Source organism: Phyllostomus discolor, chromosome 5 (assembly GCF_004126475.2).
Source record: "Phyllostomus discolor isolate MPI-MPIP mPhyDis1 chromosome 5, mPhyDis1.pri.v3, whole genome shotgun sequence".
Lineage (NCBI taxonomy): Eukaryota > Metazoa > Chordata > Mammalia > Chiroptera > Phyllostomidae > Phyllostomus > Phyllostomus discolor.
This window is the reverse complement of record NC_040907.2, coordinates 33,404,598-33,432,040: the sequence shown is the minus strand read 5'-3', so window position 1 is coordinate 33,432,040 and position 27,443 is coordinate 33,404,598. Positions and strand designations below refer to the sequence as shown.

Below are 27,443 nucleotides of genomic sequence, written 5' to 3'. Positions count from 1 at the left end.
CCAAAGTGTCGTAGGTTCGATTCCCAGTCAGGGTACATGCCTGGGTTGCAGGCCATGACCCCCAGCAACCACACATTGATGTTTCTCTCTCCCTCTCTCTCTCTCTCTCTCTCCCTCTCTCCCTCCCTCCCTTCCCTCTCTAAAAAGAAATAAATAAAATCTTTTAAAAAAGGACTCTAGCTGTAATGTGGAGAATGGGCAGTGGAGGAGGAGCATGGACACCATCAGAGGGGTCAGGATGAGCCAGGTACCTTTCACACTGAGCCTCTGTGGACCACCAACAGTTGTGTAGGTTGCAGGAGGTTAGAGTCAGGACAGGTAGGGTTTGGTGCACGAATGAGCAATCCTAAAACTCTGAGTAGCTTCAAACAAATAAAGATTTATTTCTGCCCTATGCTACACGAGTGTCACAAATTAGATGGGGACCTCTGAGCAGCCACTATCTGGAACATGGAGAGAGAAGAAGAATAGGTAGATCTCACACTGGCACTAAGCTTCCATCCAGAAGTGACAGTCTACATTCCCATTCCCATTTCACTGGCCAAAGCAATGGCCACTTCTATTTTCAAAAATGGTAGGACAGTGCCACTCCACTCTGGAAGACCAGAGAACCAGACCTATTTGTGGACATGAGGCTGGTGCCTCTGCAGCTCTCCTATTCCATACCCATCACAAATGTGGATCTGCTGCTTTTAGAATTTATTTCCATGTTCCAGTCACATTTCATCCTCCCACCAACCCTGGGAGGCAGGTACAGTGACCCCTTCGAAGCCATTAGGCTCAGCTCCCTAAAATCCCCATGGAGAGAGAATTAAGGGTTCAGGAATTTCAGAGCTTCTGGGAAAGTTAGGGTGAACGTAGACCTCCCAAATGCTGTGTGTGTGTTTTTATTTTTACTTTCACTAAAACAAGAAATAAAAGCAACTCGCTAAATAAAGAAAAAGCTGATGATGTTTACATGTCAAAGAGAGACATCACGGAGACCGAGATGGCTTTGCTTGCCTCCCTGTCAGAGACTTGGAGCAGTTGCCTCCCTGAAGTTGGAACGAAATGATTGTAAATGCATTTTGCTTTGGTGCAGACATCGCATATGCCTTGGGGCCTTTTATTTATTCTGGATGTGGTTAACCAAGCAGATATCCTGAGGTTGTGACACAACCAAGGGCTTCAGCCTCCTGGTTCCTGCAGGATCTCAGGGCAGCAGCCCCAAGACACAGCCACCTCCCTCTTAGGCTTCCAGAGGGAGAACCACACGCTTATTCCATCACTGAGTCTCCTCCACTCTGTCTTCTCTCAGCCTTCCTCGTCTGTGCCCTACCCACTAGTTGTAGCTGCATCTTGTTGCCAATAGGCCTGAGTTTCAGTGGAACTGAACATCGAGCTTGAAATACTAGCACTTTGACCTAGAGCACTGAGGCAATGTGAGAGCAGGGCCTCTGAGGCAGCCTGATTTGGGATTAAATTTCAATTCTGCTGCCTAACCAGGGGGTGGCCTTGGCCTAGATAGTTGACATCTTGAACCTGCATTTCGTTATCTACAACCTGGGGTGGGGCATGGAGGCCGAGGATGGATCGAGATGCTGTGAAGGGTGAGTGAGCAAAGACATGGAAAGCACAAGCCCTGTGTCTCAGGAAGTGAAAGCTGCCGGAGTAATGATTATCACTTGTCAGTTTGTAACGGTGCACTCACACTTGGGGAAAGATGCCACCAGGTCACTAAGTGACTTGCCAGAGGTCCTACTATTAGCGTGTGGTGGAGCAGGACCCGCTGTGTGACCTGGGAGTGAGCAGATTCTCTGAGACTCTCCTTTCAATCCCAGGGGCCTCTTCCCTCACTCTCACCTTGTTCACTCAGAAGACAATTTCCCCACAACTACCCAATATGGCTGCTTCCTCGTGATCTGAGTTGGAGGCCTGAGTGGCTCCCTATACTCCCTATATCTGTTGCAGAGTGGTTCAGTGCTCACAGAGCTTGTCCCTGCTGAAGCCAGCACTGGCACCTTGGATCTCTGTCTGCTTTCCTCGTGTTGGCTCTCTGCGTTACACACAAAGTGTCTGCCACACAGGTACACACCCCTATACATGTCAGAGTCAACAGACTGCTCTGTCTGAACCAAACATCAGATGTGCCAGCCTCTTAGAAGCTTGGTCCCTGTGAGGATGAAGGTCGACTGCTAGAAGGAGCTGGGAACGGAGACCTGCCCCATCCCCCGAGACTTTTGCAGGGGTGCCCCGGAGAGCTGGTGCAGCCCAAGCTGGGAGAGATGCCACAGGATGGAGGAGGGGGTGAGGAGGCTGACTTGGCAGCACACCCTGGGAGGTGTTATGGCAGAATGGACGGATCATTCTGGCGGGCATGCAGGCACACACGGGCGGTCACCACAGTGACGTCTCTGCACTCGGTAGCAGCCGCAGGGGTTGCGAGGCAGGACATGCTTCTGCCTTTGGAACCCTGTGTATGCTGGTGTGTACGTAGGGAGTGGAATTAATTAAATGCCGCAGGGCCTCCTCAGTTGCTGAAAATAAACCCAGCCAGGCCCCCAGCAGCGTGCCTGCCTTGCTGTTAAGAGTGGGCGTCTGTCAGATCTCTCCAGGATTCACAGGGCAGGAGGCACACACGGCTCACACAGCCAGGGTCAGTGTGACTGCCACTGTCTCCCCACAGGCAGCATGTGGCTCTGAGCCCTGCCTGACTCCCCATGGGTGTGCAGATGCAAGGACACATGCAGACATCCAGAGGCACACAGAAACACATGTGGATCCATGCAAATAAGCAGAGGACCACCAGGACACACACATGTACATGGACACACATGGACACAAAGACAGATGCTAGGAGCACACACTGACATGTAGGTGCCCAAGGGAATGTAGAGAAACCAAAATAGCCTGGACAATATATTCAGGTAAACCTGGCATTTGTGCCCTTCAGGACCCATGGCACACGGCCACACACCCGAGACTCAGTGGGACAAGCTTGGACATGGCTTCAGAATCAGAAAGCCTCAGTCTGCTTCTGAGTGTACCTTTTGCTAGAATTGTGACCTTGGGTTTGTTTCTTAACCTCTTTGTGCCTCTGTTTCCTCAACTGTAAAATGGGATAATACTAGTACCAATCTCACAGTGTTCTTGTGAAGATGAAAGCAAGAAAGTGAACATAAGGCTCTCAGCAGAGCTCCCGGTGCCCACTAGGAACTCGGTAACACCCTCACCAGTAATGGGCTCACACAGAAACGTGGGACACAAATATATTCAAACACACAAAGACACACCTGGACCAAACGACACAGGGGCAGAGAGGGGCCTCAGACCCTTATACATTCACTCCTCACAAACACTCCTGCCTAGACCTGCCCGCGGGCAGCCCTGCGCTCACACTCACTCCCTTCTCCACCAGCACCACCGAGACCCAAGCTGGTTGCAGGCATCTGACCAAACCATGCAGAGCGAGGCAACCTGAAGGCCTTCTTGGCCAAGAAGGCACATGCTGTGAAGTGTGGTTTCTAGCTGCTAAAACACTACACTCTCCTGTGGCTCACCATGACCTACAGGACAAGATCCAGTCTCCTGAGCCCAAACTTCATGCACTTCTGTGCTTTTTCTCTGCCTCCTTCTTCCCTCATTGCATCTGTCCTTTGCTCTAAGGGGGCTCCCAATAAGCAATGCCTCTCCAGTTCTAAACAATTGAGAAATGGAAGGAAATGATGGTAAATGGGGGCCGTCTATAATCTTTGTTGCTGAGAAAATGCAGGCTGAACCAACTAGCTTGTTGTGAGAGGCAAGGAGGCCTTCTAACTGGGTCCCAGAATGGGACAGTGCTGGAGGGGGACAGGCACCTCCTGTCTGTCCCCAGTGCTGGAGGGGGAGAGGCAGAGAGCTGTGTACACACTCTTGCCCCACATCCCTTACCTGCGCCCTGCCCCTGCTCTGCCCTCCGTGGCCCCAGTCCCAACCTCGCATCAGTGTCCCAGGCTGTGTAACTGTGTGTAACTGTGTGGCCACAGCCTAGTGGCTGAAAACAATACTGATTATCTCATGGTGTCTGTGTGATTATTGTTTACCACCTTAAAAATAAAAACCTTCACTTGAAAGGAATTTTCTGATTGGCGATGGGTGGATAGATCTATTTATTTCTTTATTCCCACCTTTAAGGAGGCTTCCCTTCTAGATGTTGAGGGGAGGGGAGGGAGTGAGACAGCCAGACAGGGAATAGGCACGAATGCCTGAAATGGGAGGTAAAAAGCACAAGAATGGGGCTCGGCCTGGAGCTGGGGACACTTTCCATGGTTCTCTCTCCACATCTCAGTCCCTGCCCCACATGGACCTGGACTGTGGGCTGGCCTCCCATGCCCACACCAGGTCTTCTTAGACTCCCTGAGAAATTATAGCTAGCTTTCAAGTTGGCTATCTCCCTTTCAAGGTAGTTACAAAATATATGTTTATTGTAGAAATAGAAAAGTGCAGATACTATTAAAATCATTATGAAATAATTATTGCCATTTTGGTATTCTGCTTTCCATCTATTTCCAATGGGTGTACATCTGACCCTTGAAAGACACAGGTTTGAACTGGGTCAGTCCACTTACATGCAGGTGTTTTCCAACTGATGTGCACAGTTCTAACCCGTGCCGTTCTGGGTCAGCCCCACAGTTGGGAATCCTTGTATGTGTGGGCTGACTGTAGTTTCATTCAGATTCAAGGCTGCCTGGGAGTTGCTACCCATAACCCCTACATTGTTCAGTGGTCAACTCTATGTGTATATGTATGTGTATTTTTTAGTAAATTGATATAAGGCCACATATTTTTATCATAATGCTTGCTATACATCACACTATAATCACTAGCCTATACCTGATCATATATTATTTCTTGTTTTGTTTTATTTATAAATAATATAATAAACAATGATAAACCTACCACTCAACCCAAAAACTAAAATTATTACTAGCCACTCACATCAACCTATGTGCTCCTTCTTTCCAGCCCATCTCCCCAGAGATAACTCACAGCTAAATCTTTTCTTTCTCGTGCCTTCAGTGTTAATATCTGTATCATATCTATGCTGTTTATTCGATTTTGCCTTTTAAAAAAACTCATTAAAAAGGGAAAGATGCTGTGCCTATACTTCTACAACTTGCTTCTTCACGCAGTATCACCCCTGATGTTGCCTGCATCAGCAGCTCACCTGTGTGATGCTGTTTGTCTGCATCATGGCCATGTGATGTTGTGTTGTGTGAATTCGCCACAGTTTAATCTCTTCTCCTATGCATGCACACTTAATTATTTCATTATAACCTACTCAAAGCATTTCATAGCCAACTCTTACTAGCTGCATAATGCTTTATTTATGGACGACTGTATCTTTTCATCCCTTTTCTATTGTTGACTTTTAGATCACGTGTCATTTTACAAATGGTGTTGCTACCACAGACTTCCCTTTGCATGCTTCCCAAGTGTTTTTCTTAGGGGGAGCTCTGAGCTGTGAAACTGCTGCTTCAAGAAGCATGCACATTTCTAAGGGTTTTGATAGGGATGACAAAGTACTCTCTAGAAAGTTTCTAATAATTCCTGTTGTCACAGCACCTGCCAACATGAAGTACCATCATTTATTAGAAGTAGGGGAGTAGGAAGGGAGGGAGAGCCACACAGGTCTCTGTGTCTTTCAAAGAGTCCAAAGCCTTTGTCAAATGAAGCTGGACATGCACCGAGAGTGAAGTGTTGACCCAGGGGCTACCAGCCCCTGCTCTGCCACTTCCCCCTCCCCTGTCTGTTTCAGCCACGCTGCTTTCTTGTGAGCTCTTCCAACTTGCCAACCTCTGTCTTCCAAGTGGCCTTCACATGTGTTTCCTCCAGTTGAAACTCTTCCGCCGCCCACCCATCTCTCATTGCTACAACATACACATAGCGGAGTTCTTCCAGTTTTGGGGGCCTTCGCTTCAATGTCACCATCTCAACAGAGTCCTTTTCAGACATCTGATTCAGTGCTCCTTGCCTGTCACCAACATTATGATCTGTCTCCAGTTTGATTTCTTTGTGATACCTACCACAATCTGGGATGTATGTTGGGGGGGCAAAAGTAGGTTTACAGTTGTGAGCACATGAAACACAAAGTTTATTCTTGTATTACTATTTATTAATTATTGCATTATTTTCTGTATGAACAACTGTAAACCTGCTTGCTCCCCACCCTGTACTTGTCTCCTTGCCCCCACCAGACTGGGATCGTAATGTGAACAGAGGCCATGTACCATTGATCTACTATTAGATCCGCAGCACCCAGCTCAGGGCCCGGCATGCAGAACTCAGCAGACACTTGTTGTGGAAGGAATGACAAACGAACAAATGTAGCCCAGTGCCGCACATCGTTGGTGCTTCCTGTGTGTGTGTTTAATGAAGAAGCAGAAAAATGACCCTGTGCCACCGTCGGTGCTCTCTGGATGGGAGGCAGCATTCACTGACCCCCAGGACCCTCCCAGCCTCACTGGACACATTGGGCCAGTAGCTGGGCCAAGGGCATTCCTGGCATGTGTGCAGATGGGTTTCTGGGAGACAGACTGTGGCTCCTTCTCCAGAGAACACCGAATCCTGGAGATCCAGGCACCCCCACCCTGTTGCTTGCCACACACACAGCCTCCACATAGTTCGCCCGTCTGCCACACGGGGACTCTTGACCCTCTGACTTAATGATTGAGTGCTCTAGAGATAGGAGAGTCTGTGCCCTGGGTCGGGAGTCAGAAATAGTTATGGTCCCAAGGTCGCCTGGCTGGGGCCCCCTCACTGGATCTTTGTGCTCTCATACATGGCAGTAACGACAGTACATTGTTCTGGGTTAAGGTTTGCATGGCTCCCTGAGAGTCATTCTATTTGATTTTTTTTCAGCAGCCTTAAGATCTCAGGGCTATTCTTTCCACTTGAGGCTTAGGGAGGGCAGCTGGCTTATTGAAGGTGCACAGCCACTAAATGACAAAACCAGGCCTGTCTGCCTGCAAACTCGTTGTTACTATGGCTGTAGAAGAGCAAAGTGGATGGACTCAGTTCCAGCTGACCGCTGGGAGTCAGGGGCCCCTGTTCTGCTGGAGAGAACCCCATTTCCTTTTGATGTCCATCAGTTGTAGAAAAGATCTATCTGTTTGGTATCCTATCTGTGACATTATTCTCTCACGTGTTCATTGTGCACATGCAGCGTGCAGTGTACAACATGGTAGAAGGCTCCTCGGGAAATACAAACATGAACAGACCTGAGTGGATGGAGGCTGAGACTGGCCAGAGTCACCACTAGTCTGTAACAGGTGTATGTCTCAGCTGGGGACATGAAGAGTATAGTGACCTCAGCAGGGGTGGAATCAGTCACACTTTCCTTTTTAGCAGAAGGGAAAACTTGGTGGTGTCTAAACTGTGAACTTTAGGTTTAATGGGTAGCATATCAGAGCTGTGTGTGTGTGTGTGTGTGTGTGAGAGAGAGAGAGAGAGAGAGAGAGAGAGAGAGAGAGAGAAGAGAAGTTAAAAACACTCCCCACCAGGCTTTCATGGACTCAGGAAGAAGTCTCAATGGAGTGCTAACATGCTTTTAACAACTCGGAGCAGAGGCTGTTTCCTTTCTGGGAGGGGCTGATCTCCATTTAACACCTAAGGCTCAGCCCACCCTAGAGACACATTTTAAACCTCGCAGTCTGAGCCTCTGAGTCACATGGCACTGACCTTCCCTCGGTGTGCCAAGCCCTGGGTGACAGCACTGAATGTGTCACCAAAACCCCAAAACCCCAAAGGGCCTGCAAGTTGGTGTGGGCAGATGTGTAAGGAGACACTGGGTTGAGGAGCTCCTGGGTTCAGATGCAGCAAGTGGGGAGACAAGAATAACCACTTCTCATTTCTGGACCTCTGTCTCTTCATCTCTAAAGTGGGAGGGTGAGGAGGATGGAATTTATTTTATCTCTAACATCCCTTCCAGCTCTGGGTTTCAATTACTGCATGTCTCACTGGCCTCCAAACAGCCAGGCGAGCATAGGTATGGTCACGATCTCTCACTTTCCCTGGATGTTTCTGTCTACTCTTATTTTTTTTCTTAAAAAATAAGGAGTTGTGTTTACTCCTTAGGAGCTGTGTTTACTGTGTAGAGGTGATGAGGGCTAAAGGACAGAACTTTTATTCCAGTTCGTGGTTGGGAGAACTGAGGTTCTGCACCAGACCATGCAGTTCCTTGAATAGCAGCTGGGCTTGGTGCCAAGCGTCCTGACCAGCCCTGCACTTTACCCACTGCCAGGCTACAAGGGTACCAATCTGGAGCATCCAGAAAGCAGGTGCCAGTTGAGAAAATTTGTCATTTTGTCTCAGTCCAGCCAAGCATCAAGCCTGTGAGGTCCTCAGTTAAGTGCATGCCAATTTGCAAACACCCTAGTCCCTTCCACCTCCTTATCTGCTGGCAAATTCCTCTTGTCTTTTAAAGTCCAGTTCACAAGTCCAATTCCTCTGACCTCCTCTGACTGGATAAGTTGCTAAGTTGTTCACTCATTACCCACTCTGCCCAGTGGGAGCTCACCCCCCTACCCCCTGCTCGAGACAGGGGCTCTCTGGGCCAGTTTCCAGTTTTACAAGTTGTGTACTCTGTCCTGATCTCTGTTAGGCAGGCAGTCTTCTTTCTCTAAGACAAAGTCACAGCCTAGCCATGGCCTGCTCTGAGGCACATGACAGCAAGTCCTTCCATCACACTTTCCCCCTTAGCATCAGCATTCTCTTATAGCCCACATTCTTACGTAGAAAGCCACATTTTGTCTTTAAAAAAGAAAAAGGCAAAGACCAACTTTAGCGTCAAAATGGCTGCTCAGCACACCGCCAGAGTTCTGCCCTTTGCATTATTCCTGACTGAGTAAAAGAATGTTTCAGGCCATGTTCTAGCCCCCAGGGCCTGGCACACAGTAGGTGTTAGGTGTGGTGTTCTCTCAGGTTCCACCAGGCCACGACAGCCCTGCGTTGTTTGAAATGCATTCAGACCTTCCCCATAGTTCTCCACTGGGGCTAGGAAATCTGTCCCAGAGTCTAGACAGGAAAATCTGGTGGTATAGACACACCTGGAAGGCGACGCTGTGTTTCGGATCACAGCCGACACTGCTTCCTTTGCTGTACTGGCCCTGTGGGCTTGCTCCACGTAGCACAGTCCCCTCGCCCCAGCCCCACGCTGACAGCTGCCCTGGCTCTTTGGGGTTGTGAAGAGTGTGTGTTTGTAGCTCTTTATACATTGAGCCAAAAATGGATGTGTCCACTCAATAAATCTGGTGTAAAGTAGCAAATAAAGACGGCAGGCATGGCAATAACATCACAGACACTTCGGGAAGGCTCTCTTTGTGACATTTGAGCAAGCCACATACCACCCTCCTCCCCTTCCCGGGTCCTGGGTTCACACTTGGGAGGCGTTCCAGTCTGGCAGGCGCAGGAGCCGCGAGGGGCCCCACAGGGAACAGCACTGCCAGCCTGGATGCCTCGGACCCCCAGCCCTCCGATCCCCTCCTGTGACCTTCCTTACTCCAGCCTTCAGGCTCCTCAAGGGTTCCTCTGTCCCCTGAGGGAGCCAGACATTTTCCTGAGACCCATCTTTTCTTTTGAAATAAAAACAACTTCTCAATATGGTCCGGATGGGGCCTCTTCTGTGATGCCTTCCTGAGCCCTTCAAAACTGCACTAAAAGACTGTCACTCTCCACTGGGCTTTTAGGGCTCTGCTGCCCTCGAAAGGGCCTTGATTTTTTCTTGTGTAAAATGATATCATATGTCCTACCCTCCTCATGGAGTTGTTGAGAAGCAAGTAGAGTGAAGACTGCACATGCCTGCAGTGTTACAACATGAATGTCAGAGAGTAGACAGGTGTGGGCAGCTTGGGCATCCATTGGGCCACTTGGTTGCAAATGCTCCCAGGGCTCCCAGGATGCATGCTAGGGATGGTACAGAAAGCAAGTGTGGTCCCTTCTGAGAGCAGTCTGTAGGGACAGCTCCAGAAGTAGGCCAGGCTGAGGTGGTGGGTGGGAACTGGTCAGCACATAAGAATAACACCTGTGGGCTGAGATCTTATATACTAACCCCCTTCAGAGCCACCCAGAGGTATGCCATTGGATGCTCAGCTTTTCATAATTAATAAAGAGAGTGAATGCTTTTATGGCACAGTGTGCCAGACTCTCTCTTAAGTACTTTAAAATTTATCATCACATTTAACCTAATCAAAGCTCCGTAAGAGAGGCAGTGATATGGTCCCCAATTTACAAATGAATGGAGGTACCCAGAGTTCAAGTAACTTGCTCATGAACAGCCAGTAAGTGGATCTGGGCAGTCTGGCTACTGAGTCAGATATTGATGCTAGACCAATGGCCTCACCGAGAATATGCAGTCCTTCTCCAACTCTCTCCTTTTGTTTTTCCCTTTGTATTACCTCTCTCTCACTTCACTTTCCATTCTCTCACCCCACCCACCTCTGCTCAGCTGCCTCCTGGAACACATGGAGGTGGAAGGAAGTACCTGGCCCTGGGAGTCAGGGCCCTCGGGTTCTAGTTCTATCTGCCCTGCTCCTAGTGAAACCTTAATCTTGTCATTCATCTCTCTATTCATCCATCCATTCCTCATCCATCCATCCATCCATCCATCCATCTATTCCTCACACATCCCTCCCCCATCCGTCCATCTATCCATCCCTCCATCCATTATTCTTCCTAAATCTCCCTATGATGACAAGGATGGTGGCAGCCAGTATCTATGAGGCCAAGGGATACAGTGGCTGGTCAAGCTCATCTGGAAGTACAACAACCTGAGTCATGTCCCACCAGGAAAGAGAGCAGAAAGCCATCCCAGGAGACCAGACATAGGTCCAAAGGGACTAAGCTAACTAGAAAGTACGTGGCAAAGTACACGTGAGCAGATGGAGATAGAGTTGCCCAGAGAGGATGGGGATAGCACTCCTGTAACCCTCTGTGGACTACTCTCCCAATGGTGACTGTAGCTTTAGGGTGCATTGGGCTGACACACCTGGTGAGTCACAAGTATAACATGCCCCTAAACATGGGGCCACCTTCCCTTCTAAGAATCCAAAGTCTAATGGGTCATGAGCAGAACTTGTTCCTGCAGGAAAAAGTATGGAATGACTCATGTCCCTGATGTCCCTGGGAGCAGAGCATGCATAGAGTCACAGGTACCTGCTGGCTTTCTTGGTCCCTCCCCTCCTTAGAGAAGCTCCTGATCACTGCAGAGGCTGTTTTGCCTTTGTTTGTACCAAGATCTTGGACTTGCTGGTGACCAGAGCAAATGACTTCCAGGGAACTAGGAGGAAGTGGATGGATGAGGTAAAGGAAGAGCATGGAATGGAGGTCAGAGGACTGGGACCCATGCACAGGCTCTGCCACCGACCCGCTTGGACCCATGGGGAGCCCCCACCTTCACCGGGTCTAGCTTTCCCCATCTGTGAAGCAGTGCGTGAGAGGGCAGGACAGCCCCTCTGACACACCTTCCCAACCTTCCTGACCATCTGCCCTCCAAGTATCTGAGCAGCACATGTGAGTCCTGTAGGACCAGGCCACCAAGGTTGAATGGGCTTCACCCTGGGAGGCCAGCGAGTCCATTCAGGACTCCAAGTTACTCAGTGGGGATGGGGGCAGTTTTTTTTCTTTTTCTAACAGTTTTCTTGGAAGTGAATGTATTTCCTTGCTGACTCCAAGCCATCTTGCCTCTTATCAGATTTCAGACCGATCCAGGTCCGGTCCTGGTCAGAGCAGGGAGAGTGGGGTGGGGCTGGGAGGAGCCCTTCTGATCAGCAGGTATGCAGGGGCTTCCCAGGGGCTTCCAGTTGCACCCCCACCCTCCCCCATCCTGCCCACCTCTCTAGCTTTGGCCCCAGTGACTCTCAGCTTCTTAGCATTGGTGAGTCCTTGGGCAAACAGTTGTGCCTCAGTTTCCTCAATTGTAAAATGGAAATAATAGTACCACCTCATGGACTTGCTTGTAAGGATAAAAAGAGTGAATACATGTAAATCACTTAGAACTCTGAATGGCATATAAAAAACAATATGAAAAATTTATGAGTGTAGCTGTCATTATTCCTATGATTACGATTATGATTTTGCTGTGTGCTCTCACCCTAAGGAACATTGCCCTATTGTCCTGATACTTTCTGAAATTCACTGCCTCCACGTCTTTGCTAGGCTGTTGGCTCTACCTAGAAAACCATATTCATTCTTTAAGATCCAGTTCAGGTGGACCCGTCGTCCCTGACAAGTTTAGTGGGCCAGTTGATCACACTCTGATGTGCTTCCCACTGCACTTGGATCACACTTAGTGCTTATAGGCCGTCTGCTACTTCTTCCCCCACATGTCTGTCTCCCCCACTGGACTCCGAGCTGCTTGAGGCCAGAAAACATAAGTGACTCATTTATCTTTGGGTCCCTAACATAAACACAAGGCCCAGGGCAGAGGATGGAAGCAGTGTTCGTTCCTCTCCTTAAGTGTGTGCTGGAAGACAGGAGAGGGACATGGGTATAAGAGATTCCAATGCATGGTGACAATGACCACACTGGAGGGACAGGCAGAAGTGGGTACTCATGAGAGGGATTCCTTCTGATCAAGGTTGGGGAGGGCAGAGGTAGGTAGGAATCTGAGGAAGATGAGGTGAAGCCATGGGATGTTCATTTTTTTTATAAAAGTACTTTAAATGTGTAAATTGTTCTCCAGATACACCAGTCCTGAATTCCCATCAGTATGCTGGTTATCACCTGCTCAAAGTACTGTGTGGCTTCTGTCATAGTCAGTTTGGGATGTTATGACAAACTCCTATAGACTAGGTGGCTTATAAACAACAAAAACATATTTCTCACAGTTCTGGAAGTCCAAGGTCAAGGCATTGGCAGGTTTGGTATCTGGTGAGGGCCTACTTCTTGGTCCGTACACAGCAGTCATCTCACTGTGTCCTCACATGGTGGAAGGAACAAGGGAGCTCTCTGGAGTCCCTTTTATAAGGGCGCTAATCCCATTCATGAGGGCTCTGCCCTCCTGACCCAGTCAGCTCCCCAAGGTATCATATCCAGGTATCATCACTTCAGAAATTAGGTTTCATCACACGAATTTGGGGGGACGCAAACATTCAGTCCACAGTTTCTGTCTACTGAGTGGACCCTGGTAGAAACAGGAGGGCCCTGGCTTTTGTTGGTGTGCTGGAGGAGGTCTAAAAAGAATGTCCCTCTCCAAGCCCCTGCCCCGCTTCCCTAGAACAACCTCTGGAATCCGGCTCTGGTGGTCTTCATGGCATCCAAGTGCTCTTGGGTTTGCCTTGATTTTTCAAACCATGTGTGACTGGGAGGGAATATGTGCCATGTGCTTCTGATTCAATTCCCTGTGCTCAAAGGCAACGTGATTTTGAGCGATATATGATGGCCTTTGAGCCTCAAAAATATGTTCTTCAAGCCTTCTTTTCCTGCCTTCTACCTGCCTTCTTCCATAACCAAGAGGAAGCAGTCCTTGCCAAGAATTGGTCAGTTCCACAGCCCCAAGACTTGGCAAAGTGGTTGTCACCACCCCTTGCTGGATATCTGAGCCTAGGAAGCTGGGGACATCCAGAAGGGAGAGCAGGGTGCACACCATCACAGCATCCCTTTCTCTTGGAGACCAAGGTGATGTGCATCCATGGAAACAGGTGAACACACCTGCCCTGGTGGTTATGATGGGCACCTTCTCCAGTGCATGATGGGCCTTTGGCTCAAAATCAGAACTTATTTTGATGTGTTTTACGTTCAGCAAGCCTCAAGAGTTTTCCTTTTCTTTCTCCTGCCTAATATACTAATATCTGCCCACTCTTTTAGTCAGCTTTTATTGAGAACTAACTGAATTCTAGGCGATGGAGATAAGAACAGATATAAAACAGCTCCTGCCCTCAAGGTGGGAGAAATGGACACTTTAAGAGACAGTTCCTTGATGTGGAGTTCTTTTGGGGAAGCAGGGATAGAAGATGACTCTAGTTCATGTTGGGGAAGGAGAGGAGGGAAGAGGAAGAGAGACCAACCTGAGAATCTTCAGAGGGCCCTTGAGTCTTTCCCTGACTATTGTGTGATGATGCTCCTGGGCAGGGTCCAGAGCAAGGCCTCAGGGAGAAGGGATGTTGGACTAAGAGCCCTCTGTTTACCAGTGAATGAAGCAGACATCTCTACTTTTACAAAAATGACTGAGGACATCTGCCAAGCTGGAAAGGTGAGGCCTCACAGTTCAAGATCCCCACCTGTTCCTAGGCTGATTGCAGCTGAGCGGAGTAATGTCCCCAAGTTGGACCATGCTTTCGAGTTTAAAAAGCAGAGTCCCACCCATGATCTCATTCAGTCCTCCTTCCCCCTGTCCTTCCTTCATTCATTCCAAAGTGTTCACTGAGCACCAGCTGGACGTCAGGTGCTGTTAGACTCTGGAAACAGTCATGTGCAAGGTCAGCAGGCCTTGGCTTCATAAAGCGTCTAGTTCAGGAATTCATGTTATTTTAAACTAAAGAATGACACAGTATCCCTCTAGATAGCAAATGCCAGTGGGCTTGGATACTCCTGAGTTTCCCCACATTGATGTTTTCTGTAAAATAGCTTCCTTTCCCCATTTCACATTAGGAAGGAATTCAAGAGAAAAGAACACAGAGATGGTGTTTTCTTGGTAAGCCACTTCACCTCCTACCCCTGTCCGATAAAAGCATTTCCTCTTCCTGCCCTTGAGGTACTGAAGGAAGTCCAAACTCCACACAGGGCCTCCGAAACTGGAGCCTCCCAAGCATTCGTCCCTGATAAAGCATCACTTACAATGGTTCATCTCCAAAAGTTTTGTTATTGGTTCCAGCCACAGTTTGCTACACTCTCGCTGGTTGCTCCTATTTAAAAATTGAATATTTCACATTGGCTTTTTTTAGCCCATTTCTCATTGTTTCCCACATATTTCCAGTGAATGAAGAGATTAGTGAATGCATCGGGTGTTTTTTTTTTCTTGAAGGACGAAAGTTAAACATCCTGTTCTGACTGCAGAGAAATTTTAAGGTTTCTGGAATCCATTAAAACCCCAAATGTCACAGGAAAGTTATTCCGGAGCCTGCAAAAACACAATTTTACACTTCTGATGTCCAAGGGGCATGTTTGCCTATCCTTGAAAGAGATCACCATTTTCTTTCTTCATGCCCTCTGTCCTTCTCTCTGTTCCAGAAAAGATGGAAAGAAGCCAATGTATTTAATGCTAAGTACTTTACAAACATTATCTTATTTAATCCTCCTCACAGACCCCTCTGAAGCTCAGATGAGCTGACGAACTTGACCTAGGTCACCCAGCTAAGGAAGCACCAGGTGCTGCCGTCCTCTTGCTGCATCTTCATCACTTTGCTCTTTTTCTAAGAGCCATTCATAGTTTCATTCCCTGATGCCATTTTTTCCCCCACTTTGTGGAAAAAGACATAGTTTTGAAGGCCTGGATATGGGTGCAAGCCAGAGCAGAGCTGACATCTTTGCCTTCCCTCTCGGCTCAAGCCCATGTTTTCTCGTTTGTAAGCGGATGTGCCACTGCACACAGTACAGCCAAAAATGATTTCAGAGCATCTGGGTCCACAGTCCAAGGCAGCTCTGCAAATGCAGTTGTCATTACACATTTTACTTCCTTGAGGAGACGGGCAGGTGGCTGTGATGTCTGACTGTGTAGCTGAGTGTTGGGAAATCTCTTACCAGCTGGTGAGGGGCAGATTGGCAATGACAGGGCCTGAGAAGGAGGGTCTAGCTGGCTGCAGCTTTGCAGTCAGATCTGGGCCTTTGAAATCCACTAATAGCCCATTCCTGGACGTAGAGGCCCCAGGGGCCTTTCAGCCTGCCTTCATTTGGGCGCTTGTTAGAAAGTCAGGGAATAACAGGCTTGGACGGGAAGGGTGAGGTGGAGAGGGGTCCATTGAATTGCATCACAGGCACAGCCAAGTTCTAAAGCACAGGAGGAACACAGCCAAGGGGCCTCCTGGCTTATCCTTCACCTTCATCACAGCACATGCCTTGGGAATTTTCCAAGACTCTCCTGGACTCGGAGAGGTTTGGGAAGTCTGTGCTGGTGATAATGGAATTGGCAAATAGAGAATGCTGTCCTGGCTGGGCCACTCACTGGTTCAGAAGCCTCAAGAAGACTGAGCCAAGGTCTCTCTCCCAGAGCATAAGCCCTTGTCTTCGGGAAGCAGGCAGGATGGACCCCCTCTGGTCTCCCAAAGCCCCTGAAGGAAGTAAGGTGTAGAGAAACAGTCAAGACTTCCAAAGTCAAATTATGTCTCTTGAGACTTTCTTTCCTCATCGCCTAGGAATTAAAGGTCCCCTTTTGGGATTTATACAGAAATGTGTTTTCTTTGCTCTTGACAATCTTACCAGCCCTGAGCTGAGATAGCTGGCCCGTGTCTACCTGTCTCAGACTGTGACCTTCTGAGGGACAGAGTGCCTCAGATGTTGCTGTTAGAACCTGGGTCTGTGCAGTCCTGCCTGTTCCCTGGTGTTTTATATGTCAAGGCTGATCTCCTGCGGGACTGCGGGCTCCAGAGCACATGGGTAGGGCTCTCCTTCCTGCCTGCACACAGGCACCAAGTCAATGCAAATGAGTTCCCCTGCCTGTGACGATTAACAGTCATCATAGTAACAATACCTTGTGCACTGTGCTAGGCCCTTTCCTTTCACACCTCATTTAACTTTTCATCCTTACAGCACTCTTTAGGATTTCCCTTTGCCAGTGAGAAGACCAAAGCACAGAGGAACAAAGGAACCTGTCTAGGGAATAGTAAGTGGAAAGCCAAGATTTGAGTCCGGTGCCCGACCGATTCCGACCTGCTGTGCGACAACAATGTCCTTCCAACCTCCCAGGCGTGTGTGCCTCTCTCGCTCATTTACAAGTTTAACTCAAAGCTTTGGTCTGGCCAAGATGATGACCGCCATTCCCAGAAAGTGACAGGAGCCCAGGACGCACGGTGGGAAGGTCATTAGAAACTAGCTGGTCCAAACTGTTACTCCACAAATGAAAACACGAGGCTCAGAGAGAGGATGGGAACCAGAGCCAGGCACTGAACCAGCATCCCGACTTCTCTTCTGAATGTCACAGTCAGGGTTCCTAGACTCTCAGGGCACTGTCTGTGCCATGAAATCTTATTCTTTTCCATAAATATAAACCACTGAATGCCTAACAAAATACCAGCTCATGGTTAAACTTTGGGTGAGACTTTGTCATGAGCGTTAGTCAGCCAGTTACACAAAGAGTCCACTAGCCTTCCCTGAATGCCACGTTTGGGTGGATGTTTAGTCTTTAAAAACCTGTGCTTCAGGGAGGGAAGGCTTTAGGTCAGTTTATAGAGAGAGAGAGACCATGAGCAAAGGCAAGCCTGGCAGTGGTGGGAAGACAACCAGCAAGGAAGAGGCCAGGCCTCATTTCCCACTCCCAGCCCCCTGGTCCGGGCTGCGGCCCTAGGGGAAGAGCACTCGGACAGGAGATCAGGGATAGAGCATGATGCTGAGGGTAGGCTGGGACCTCACAGGAGGATGTTGCTCAAGAGAGGTGTTTCCTGTGCAGGGAGCGGACTGCTAGGCCTTATGCCCAGGACTCTCTTGTCACCTCTCCCACCAGTGGTCAGACCTTCCTGCTGACCCAGCCTCATACCATGATCTGAGAGCAGCAGAGGTCAAGGCTAGTTGTTCAGTTGTTCAGCCTGAAGTGGCATGGCTGGAGCAGAGGGCACTCAGAAACCTGCATATCTGGGATATTGTCCAGGAGCAGCTATTTGACAGGAAAGGGGAGGCCTGAAGGCTGCTGGGGTACCTGAGCCTCACTTATCCATCCAGCCCATGGAGAGGGAGGAGAAGGGCAGGGATCCCAGGCAGACGGCATAGACACAGTCCTCCATAGCAACATGCTCTACTCCTGCAAGGCCACCTTGGGACAAGTCCATGACATCCTTTGCCTGGAGTTGGCCAGGTAGCAAGGTGGGAAGGACAATTTCCCTTGACCTAGCTCCACCTTCTGTGTCATTTCAGGCATGTCTCTTTTCCTCTCTGAGCCTCAGTTTCTTGATTCATAAAATGGAGAAAGTAATACCCACCTTCTAGGGTCCTTGTGTGGATTGATAAGGTGATGCAGGATGTTTGGTTCAGAGGAAGGGGGCTCCTACTGGCTGTTGCTCTTATTAGCTAGATGATGCCAGGCCTCAGTGCCACATTGGCCTCCTGGGTAGTGGTGTTCCAGAGATGTTCTGATAAAAAAGAAAAAGAAAAAGGAAACAGCATCCTTCCAATTGCTGGAAATGGTTCAAGTTCTTCCCCTTGGTGCTGCTAGCTGGCATTTATTCAGCCCACTCTGAGCCATGTTCTGGATGGCTCCTAAATATGCCCAGTACATGGCCCTGGCCCTCGAGGAGCTCACAGTCCAGGCTCATTGGGACACTGAGTGGTTATTGTGACGAATGTGTCCCCTGGTAGCCCTAGAAGGGCAGTGCGGGGGTGTGGCTGACAGCAACCATGACTGTGGCACAAATGCTGCAGGGTGAGCAGAAGCCTGACCATAGGAAAGTAGAGATGGGCACTGCAGACAGCGGTGCTCGCTATTCACACTGCTGGGGGAATTGCCAGGGGACACGTGGTGGGGCTGCAGTCACGTGTGTCTCAGAGCAGGGACAATGAGACAGAAATGAGAAGGGCAGGGCCTCAGATTCAAGCAGAGTGCTTGGACTTGGTCCTGCAGGCACTGAGACCAGCCAGCAAAGGCTCTTAACAGAGCATGGTGGGAGCTCAGTTTGTGAAAGATGAATCTGCCTTCAGGATGTGGCCTAATTATGTGGGGGTGGGGAGGGCCACCTGCCAATCAAATCAGGAGGGAGCGAATTCTCACAGCCAGGGGCAGAGTGATACGGGCCTGGACAGGACTGTGGTGTGGGGCAGAAGAGGAGAGTGCAACCCTACAGAGCCTTTCTGGGAAAAAAAAAAAAAAACAGATTCTCAGAACTGGCCAGAGATGAGAAAGGAGAAGAGAGAGATAAAGATGATGCCTTGGTTCCCACCTTTTGCAAATTCTTTCCTCGGGCCCCACATTGCAGTGGGTGATGTAAAAGTGTGGGCAGTGTTGAGTGGGGGTGACATCAGAAGAGCAGGGACAGCAGAGATCAGCGGCTTTCAAGAGAAACTGCCGTGTGCCGAGTCCGGGCCATGGGCTTCACACCAGTATCTCACTTGACCTTTACAACAACCCCATGTGGCAAATATTATCATCTTCAACTTACAGATGAGGAAATCAAGGCTCAGAGAGGTTGATGATTTGCTCAAGGGCACACAGCTAGACGTGGGAAAGCTAAGACTTCACCTTAGGCCCAGAGCCCCTCTCTGCCTTCATGACCCCCTGCCCCCACCCTCCCGCCACCCTGCCACGACGCTTGTACCTCCAGTCCTGGGCCCTCCTTGGAGGGAGCAGGAACCGGTTGCCAGATTTCCAGCAAGCAGGGCCCCTCCCCCACCATGGTGTCTCTGCTTAGACCACCTCAGCATGTTACCAGGAGACCCCTCTTTGGAGACACTGCCATATAGATTTTGGATGAGGCTCCCTGGAGGCCTGACACAGGGGAGGGAAAAGTTTTCCCAAGAGGAAAACCCAGAGATGCACCATCTGTTCCTAAGAAGCTAATGGGGCCCACATCAAACCACTCTAGGCAAAGGCAACAGGAACAAGAGGGAGGAAGTTTTGAGAAAATCATGTGATTTTCCTTAGTGTAGACAAGAGCTTCTCAGCTTTGGCCCTATTGACATTTTAGTCTGGATCCTTCTTTGTTGTGGCAGCTGTTTTGTGCACTATATGACATTTCATAGCATCCCTGGCCTCGACCCAGGCAGGGGCTCAGTGCCTGTAGCACCCCCTCCTCCACTGGGGCAACCAGGAGTGCCCCAGTCATTAATGAATGTCTCCTGGGCGGCACAAAATCACCCCCAGGTTGAGAACCACTGCTGTAGATAATTAGAGAATTAAACCCTGGAAGGGATTGTTGCAGTCACCTAGGCCAGACCAGGTAAGTCCTGGTTCTGCAAGGAACCAGCGAACAACTCTGGAACTTGTCCCCTCCTCTACAGTACTTGAGGTTGAAAGAGATGTCCCCCGAGGGCTTAGATTCCATTGGACTATGAGACCATCGTTTTACTAATAAGACACATGGTCCAGAGGAGGAAAGGAAGGTGGCTGCTGTCACTCAGGATGCCAGGACTCATCAGTGCTCTATGTCATTTGTAACGAAGATTCAGCTGCTAGGACCATTTCCCAGAGACTTGAGCCCCAGGCTGGAGTATAAGGCCTTCTTTCTGGGTGCCCAGCCCTGTAACAGGTGCCAGAAGGCTCTGGTTAAGAGACAAAGGAAGGAGGAATTGGGGCTGTTCTGGTAGGTCCAGCTCACATGGGTCACAAATCTGACTGCATGCATAGGGTGAGCTTAAGCAGCTTAGCTGGCCCACAGTGGGGGTCAGGTCTCTGCAGAAAGACTTCTTGGAAAGGAGACTTAATCTGAGCCTTTGGGAGTTTGAAGAAGAGTTTAAGGAGAGCAAAAGAGCAAGGATGAGACAGTGGAAGTAGCAATGTGAGTCTGTCCAAATCTCCCAGCATTTGGTTCTCCAGGACAGTGAAAGTCGTAGGACCTCAAGGACCAGGGCCTGTCTTATTCCCCTTCAGGGCCCTAGCACTGAGCCGGTGTTTGCAGAGATGTCCTCGGACCAGGAGGAGTCACATCTTCGTCCCTCTGTGTCCCCAGATTGGCCACACCTCCCTGAGCTGCATTTCCACATCTGTCAACAGGCTGGGGTTGTGGTGAGGGCTGAGTGAGCTCATGAGCGCCTGCGGGTTTGGTTAACCATGGAGAGTTGCCCAGTGAGAGGAGTGATCATTATCATACCAAGTGGGATGAGATCAGCACCCCAATAGAGGTGCCAGGGCTGGAAGGTGCTAAGGACGTCACCCTCGAGGGGGCAGCCGGGTGGAGCCTTGTCCCATTTGGGCAGGTTGAAGTGGTGGGGAATGGGCCTCTTATGCCCAGTGGTATAACCCCTTCTTCTCTCACCGTGAGAGAAGCTAAAGCCAGTCCCCAACTTTGGACCTGCCCAAGTGCCTGTGGGTGCATGAAGAAGCCTCCCTAGACCCCAGGACCAGGCCACACAGGGGCCACTGCAAAAAGACTTCTGAAGTCCATGGCCAGAGAACTTTATAAGTCAAAACCAAGGCAGTTAATGCCTGGGGGCTCATGAGCCTACTCTCAGACACAGTTGTTGAAATGGAGGGTTGGGGCAGAGGGGCGTTGGAGGCTGACTCTGGATGCAGGGGCTGGGGGCCAGCTGGAGCTCACATGGGCCAAATGGACTGGGTGGGCTCCTGGTTAGCCACATCCATGTCTTGGCCATATGTGGCTGACTCTGGGTAACCACTGGACCACAGCATTGGCAGGCAGAGGACATCAGAGGTGGGAGGGACAGGCCTGATAGAGAAGAGAGGGCAGGAGGAGGAAAAACAAAGGAAGGATGGAGAACAAAAGGATCAGGCCCACAAGGCCTGCTGCACTGAAGCATAGTGCCAGCTGTAGGACAGGCAGCCGCATGTCTTGAAAAAATGGTGAACTCCCAGCAGAAGCCCTTCTGCTCCTCTCCTAGCTGAGCAGGGGCCACAGCTTGTTTGGCTATGTTTGGTTTAGGGAGCACACAGGGACACTGCCCTGAACAGGCCACCACAGTCTCCATGCCATGGCAGGAGCTCCCCGCTGTGCCCAGTCCCCCTTCCAGCCACCACCAGGCCACCAGCCTGAGGCCCTTCTCAGGGGGTGTCTGCAGGCTCAGCTGCTCCAGAGGGGCAACGGCGAGCCCCTTCTGCCTGGCAGGCTTCTGCAAAAGGCTGCAGCCCTGGTGTTCTCCACGTCTGGATGAGGCAGAATGGCAGCACCAGGTTTCAGGGGCAGAGCGGTCATGTTCAGATCTGACTCTGCAATTACAAGCTATGTGAACTTGAGGTCGCTTCCCTCTGCTCAGGCTTACCCTCGTTGTCTGACACTGGGGATAACAAATCTTATGTACAGGCCAAGAAGAGTAGAGAATGAGATATAAAGTGCTTGGCACAGTGCCTAGCACAGAGACACTATTAGCAGTAGTTACCATGTATTGAGCAGCAAAAACAATGCTAAGAGAAGTAAAAGACAATCCATCCTCATGGCCAGAGAGCTGACCCCTGACATACAGGCAGGGTCCCAGGGAGAATTCTCTCTTTCTCCCTACTCCTGTATTCATTATTGGAGGCTTTTTCTGGACCATGTCTCTGCTGAGTCCTAGGACACTGACATGGATCAGACCCAGTGACCCAGGAGGTTACCTGGAGAGACAAACAGGTGAGCAGTCAGGCTTCTGACAGAGTCTTCAGGATGCACTTGGGGGAATACCCAGAGGTAGACACAGAGAAGGGGACCTTAAACTTCCCCAAGAAAGGAGGTTTCACCCTAGGGAAGGATAGGTAGGAGGGTGCCAGGTAGTGCATATGATAGGGCGGGGCCAAAGCTGCAGCTGTGGCCTAGCCCTGAGCTCACAGGGCCTGAGCCAGACCAGGTGCCTGGGAAGTCTGCAGACTAAGGATAAGCACGTAGGCAGCCACCTCAGGCAGTGGCTTTGGAAAGGAGGCAGGCTCAGGACACAAAGAGGTCCCTGATTTAGAAGCATCTACGAAGGGCTGAAGGCTGAGAGAAGGGGTGACCACTTCAGGAAAATCCTTGCCTTGCACCAACACTGACCAGTCAGATGTAGAAGGGGACTTTGTGATGGTCAAGCCCAAAGCAGCAAATGTACAGAAGAAGGTGGTACCACTGTGGTCACTCAGCAAGCTATTGGAGCTTTGCTGAAATTATCCAAATATTTCCTATTTAGGCGCCATCTCCAACCTTGGAAGAGCTCTGAGTGGCAGCTCCTCCTGCACATCAATGGCCTCGGGTATTTTTTCCTTTTCCTTCTCCTTTCCAGGCTCTCAGCTCCCCGCCCACCTCTGTCTTTGCCCGCGAGGCCCAGGCCTCATCATTTATCAAGATAAAATCCATCCAAGACTCTGGGAAGGAAGAGGATAAAAAGAGTTCTTGGGGTAATAAATCTTCTTTACCATAGGTGGTGAGCAAGGAATTCATCCCAGACTGTGTTATTGAAAAATGAGAGGCCGTGTGTGGACAGTGTGCAACCCGGGCATGGGGGTGGGTGTGTGGGAGCAGGGAGGCAGCCCTTAGCTTCACTCAGAACCTCCAACATCACTTCTGGGAAGACTCTGGAGCTTTTGAGCACATGCTGTGGAGGGAGCCTGGGCTGTCAGTGGCAGATCTGAGCCTAGAACCAAAGATAGAAGTCTCAGTCCCCTCCAAGCAGACTTCCCAAGGTCATGGGAGATGGCCCTCCAAGCTCAAAATTACACTCAACAACTAATTGTATTCATCCTCTAAGCCCTTTCATTATTCATGCACTCATTCATTTTAACTTCACTCTCATGCATCCATCGCTAATATTTACTGGTCACCTACTGTGTTCCAAGCACCAAGCCTGCAGCCCTGCAGCAGAGGGTGGAGCCTGCGACAAAGGCAAATGTGATAGGCAAACCTGCAGAGCAGGGGTGGGGAGCCCTCCAAGAGCTTGCAGAGGGGATGGGCATGGAAGTGGGCAGGGATCCTGTCTCGTCTTCTCTCTCTCCCCAGCAGAGAACGCAGCAGCCTCTGCTTACAGGAGAAGGAGAAATTGGGCTGGCTTGGCACCACTCACCCAGGTTGATCAGCATTTCAGGGGCTTTCCTTTGTTTGAATCCAGCCACACAGAAAGTGCGGTGTGCCCATCCTGCAGGGAAAGTGGCTTCTCTTCCCCCACCTCTCTTCTCCATGATTTTTTTTAGTGAAAACAGCGTGAGTATGGCTGGGGAGTTGTCCATCAAATGAGTAAATAAAGCGTAGTCTATCTGTGCGATGGTGGCCATTACAATGAATGACCTACATGTGCCAACATGGGTAAACCTCACATACTATAAGGTTAAAAAGGCATGTAGTAGAACAATATGCAGAGTCTTCTACCACTTATGGAAATTTAAAAAATAGAGTGACATTCCATACTGCTCATGGATACATAAGCATGTAATAAGGGAATAAAAATGCAGACAAAAGGGCACCCCCTAACCTCAGAAGTGATTAGCTCTGGAGGGGAGAAGTGAATGGGATCAAGGAGAGGGCATGGGGACTTGTGATGTTACAATTTTCTTTCTTTTAAAAAATATGTGAGGCAAATATTGTAAAGATCAATGTTAAATCTCAGTGGTAAATACGGAGGTATTTGTTAGATTTCTCCATATTTTTCTGTTTATTTGAAATATTTCATTTTAAGTAAAGATGTTTGAACAAAACCCAGACAGCCTGCCTTGAAAACCCACATGAACCACAAGTCTGAGGGCCTCTGAAGCCCAGCCCTGTGCAAGGTGCTCTTCTCGACCATTTTATAATCTATCTTCCCATCATTCCAAGAGAGGGGCTTATTACCCTTGTTTCACTAGTGAGGAAACAGGTTTAGAGGTGGCAAGAAACTTACCCAAAGTCACACAGCCAAGTAGATGGAAGATCCCCTTTGGGATAAGTAATCCCAAAGCCATGCTCTCTCCTCCCTCTCTCACCACCTACACAAGCTACCTTTCTTAATAAACCATTATAAACTCAAACAAATAAACACCAACAAAATGAAAAATAGCTCGGTGGTGAGAGATCAGGGTCTGAGCTTGAATCCCACTTGCTGTCACCTTTGGAGAATGACTTCCCCTCTCTGAGCTTCATTTGCCCTCATTGCAAAATGCAAATTGTGATGTGGCTACCCTAACAGGGCCTAAGGCACTTTTTCTTTTCTGTGTGGTTAATACTATGTATTAAAGTATGGCTCCTTATGCTCAGAGCTGAGACCCTCACCACCGAACCAGGCAATGAGGAAAGAGATTTGGTTTCACTGTCTGGATAAAACATTTCTGCTCCAGTTGCATCTTGATTATATGACCTCAAACGAAGGAAATCTTAGTTCAGATGCCCAAGGCATCATTCCCAATACTTTCCTTCCCTGATCAAAACTGAACCAGAATATCTGGAGCAGAGAGATCAGAGGAAGGAAGAAGACCGGATATGAGAGCCTCCTGAGAAAAACTGAGAGAAGGCAAGTCATTCACACACCTTCGCGTGGCCCCTTCCAGGCTCTCTGGGTCACAGCGTGACTAATCTTACTAACTCTGCAGGAGGTAGGCGGTGTGCTAAGAATCTGAAATGCATTTTCCTAGTTTCATACCCAAAAGCCTACCTCCATTTTACAGAGGTTCAGAAATTTGACATAGCTTGTAAGTGCAGAGTTGAAGGCCACGTCTTCCTGAGTCCAAAGCCCTGCTCATAACCATTATATCATAATACTGTAGAGGAGAGACCAGAATGAGGCCAGAGGGGGGGCAGGAAACAGTAGTGAAATCGTTAAGATCTCTGCAAGACATCCGAGTAGCTGGGTTCAGTCCTACAGGTATAGGAGCCATTGCAAGATTTATGCAGGAAGAGACATGATCATCTGTGGTTTAAAAAGTCCACTCTGGCTGCAGCCCAGAGAACAATCTGCAGGGCTAGAGGTGAGAGTGGGGAGCCAGACAGGCGGCTGTTATCTGGGCAAGAAGGCCTTGCCCTTGGGCAGGGCCAGTGACAGTTGAGAAGAAACAAACTTTCAAAGCTATTTAGAACTTAATAAATATCAAAAGGATAGATAGATGGATGATGAGTGGATGGATGGACACAGTGGGATTTGGAAGGAGAGAAGAGCCATCAAGGACGATTCTCAGAGTAACCCATATTAACTTACTGGACTGCAAGCAAGCCCTGAGCTAGGCTCGCTGAGATCCATCTTTGCATGACTTTCCTAATTCTGAAATATGTCACAGGTTAGAGGTCAGGCTGTACAGGAAATCCCATGAGTTATCCCCACCCCTGGGCCCCCAAGTCCAAAGAGATGCTGGGCAGTGGGAGGCAGGGTTGTCAAACACAGATGCTGCTGGAGGTGGAACCCAATATGTACCAGCAAATATTGATCCTGCCCCTTTGCCCAAACCAGGCCACCGCCAGACAATGCCAGGGCACATTGGTGGGGCCAGGCCCTAGGCTGCAGGCCAAGGAATGTGGACTCCACAGGAATTTGTTTGCTCATCCCCCAGAGCCTGAGATTTCCCGGCCTGACTACTCCCCAGTGAGTGGCCCTGGGGCCCGGCATCAACCAAACTCCCTGGTCAGGGTGTTTGCACAGGGGCTGCTTTGCTCAGCCAGCATTCATTAGAAAAGGCTTTTCTCCACTAAGCCCGTTTCCAGGGCATATGAGGGGCTCCCCCACCCTCCCCCCCTTTACCTGCCCCACCAAGTCCTGGCTGCTTTTGAGAAGCCATGGAAGTGAAACTCTGAATGCTCTGAGAATAACCTGGCTGTCACAGAGTGTATTAGTCCACATCACCTCCATTATAGAGATAGCCAAGAAAAATACACTTTGAGCCATTCAGCTTTGGACCAGATATTATGACTGTTAAGAGCTTTTGAGTCAAAGACGCTTGGGGAAGTGAAGTTGGACAAATTACCCAGCCCATCTCCTCATCTGCAGAGTGGAGATAACAATAGCACCACCTCCTCCTCCAAGATTAAGTGAGATAATGTACATGTGCCTGGAACATAGCCGGTGCTGGATTAGCAGAAATGGATCGGCTCAGTGGGAGCTAAGGCCAATCAAGGAGTGCTTGGAGAGTTTACTGGTTCCTGGAGAGTTCTGGCCAGACCTGTCCAGCAGTGGTGGCCCTGGTGGACTACAGGGAGGCTCAGATTCTTGGCACTGCATGACCACATGGGACCTTTATTTTTTTTATTCCATTATTTTTTTGGCTCTCTCTAGCTTGTACCATTCAAAGGGGATTGTGAAAATGAATCCCGTACTGGGCCGGAAGGTGAGGAGAGATGAAAACTCAATTCTGTTCATGGTCAGTTAGATGACTTTGGCCTGGAACTTCTGGTATCCGACAGCAACAAAGACAGCCTTAGAATCCTTATGGGAAGCATGAGGGGCCCTCCTTGGGGCAGGGAGCCTCTCAAACCTCCCCAGGCAGCTCTGCCCTGAGCCTGTCCCTCCCTCATCTGTCTCAGCGTTTCTTTGGAGCCCAGCCTCACCAGGGGCCACATTGTGGCTTGTGGTGTTTGGGTTTGGGTGTATTTTGGACAGTTTCTGTCTTTCTGTTTTGCTTTCCCAGCTTAGCCTTTACTGCGTGGAATTCTAATGTGGCTCTTGACAGCTTCCCCTGCTTTGGCTTGTGCTGCCTTCTGGCTTCTCCTTTGTCATTTCAAGGACCTACTATGTTAATCATGTTGATTAAGAGCACAGATTCTAGAGTCCCGTGGCCTGGG

General features: G+C 49.4%; 1 protein-coding gene and 1 long non-coding RNA gene across 2 annotated transcripts in view; one reads left to right on the top strand and one right to left on the bottom strand.

The window, feature by feature from the left end:
- TRABD2B (TraB domain containing 2B) overlaps positions 1 to 27,443 on the top strand; it is a 209,032-nt gene that overhangs the window by 96,003 nt on the left and 85,586 nt on the right. The gene's annotated exons all lie outside the window — the stretch shown is intronic.
- On the bottom strand, positions 179 to 19,123 carry LOC118500614. Its single transcript, XR_004903188.1, has 3 exons — positions 19,112 to 19,123; positions 17,180 to 17,182; positions 179 to 1,141 (listed from the first exon to the last, which is right to left on the bottom strand). It is a non-coding gene; the product is annotated as an uncharacterized LOC118500614 (long non-coding RNA).